The sequence below is a fragment of the Sapajus apella genome, unplaced genomic scaffold (assembly GCF_009761245.1).
Source record: "Sapajus apella isolate SASKATOON/1434 unplaced genomic scaffold, GSC_monkey_1.0 scaffold144, whole genome shotgun sequence".
Classification (NCBI taxonomy): domain Eukaryota; kingdom Metazoa; phylum Chordata; class Mammalia; order Primates; family Cebidae; genus Sapajus; species Sapajus apella.
Genome location: NW_022437084.1, coordinates 43704 through 45021, shown reverse-complemented (window position 1 = coordinate 45021; position 1318 = coordinate 43704).

Genomic DNA, 1318 nt, shown 5'->3' with positions numbered 1-1318 from the left:
AGCTGGGATTACAGGCACGCGCCACCATGCCCAGCTAATTTTTTGTATTTTTAGTAGAGACGGGGTTTCACCATGTTGACCAGGATGGTCTCGATCTCTTGACCTCGTGATCCACCCGCCTCGGCCTCCCAAAGTGCTGGGATTACAGGCTTGAGCCACCGCGCCGGGCCGGAAGTCTCTTTTACAGACAATATAAAAAATATATGGCTGGGTGTGGAGGCTTACAGCTGGAATCCCAGCACTTTGGGAGGCGGAGGCGGGTAGATGGCCTGAACTTACTATTTTGAGATCACCCAGGGCAACATGGTAAAACCCAGTCTCTACTACAAATACAAAAAAAAATTAACTGGGCACAGTGGCACATGCCTCTTGTCCCAGCTACTTGAGAGGGTGAGAGAATAGATTCACTTGTACCCCAGAGGTGAATTTGACATTCAGCCGAGATTACACCACTGCACTCCAGCTTGGGCTGCAGAGTGAGACTGCATCTCAAAAAACATATATATGTATGTAAATAAGGTCAGGCATAGTGGCTCACACCTGTAATCCCATCACACTGGGAGACTCAGGTGGATAAATCACTTGACATCAAGAATTTGAGACAAATCTAGCCAATCTGGCAAAAATCTAGTATCTACTAAAAATTAAAAAATTAGCTGGGCATGGTGGGGGAAAGCCCCTGTAATTCCAGCTGTTCAGGAAAATCACACAGGAGAATCGCTTGAACCCTGAAGGCAGAGGTTACAGTAAGCTGCGATCACCCCACTGCACTCTGGCCTGGGCAACACAGCAAGACTCCTTCTAAAAATATATATAGATATTAGGCTGGGTGTGGTGGCTCATGCCTATAATCCCAGCACTTTGGGAGGCCGAGGCGGGTGGATCACGAGGTCAAGAGATCGAGACCATCCTGGTCAACATGGTGAAACGCTGTCTCTACTAAAAATACAAAAATTAGCTGGGCACGGTGGTGCAGACCTGTAGTCCCAGCTACTCACGAGGCTGAGGCAGGAGAATTGCTTGAACCCAGGCGGCAGAGGTTGCGGTGAGCTGAGATGGAGCCATTGCACTCCAGTCTGGGTAACAAGAGCGAAACTCCGTCTCAAAAAAAAAAAAAAAAGAAAAAAAATCTCCTTGGTAAATTAGGGGGAGCGCAGAAGAATCAGGGAGACAAATAAGGCAAGATTCAAGCAAACGAGTTTATTTTAGTTTCTGTCATTTGCTAAGAAATGGGGGAGTTAAAGTTAGTACCAGCCGCTTGCTCTGTAAGTTGTTTTCAATGACTCTGTGCTTTCTTTTTTTTTTTTTTTTTTTTTTT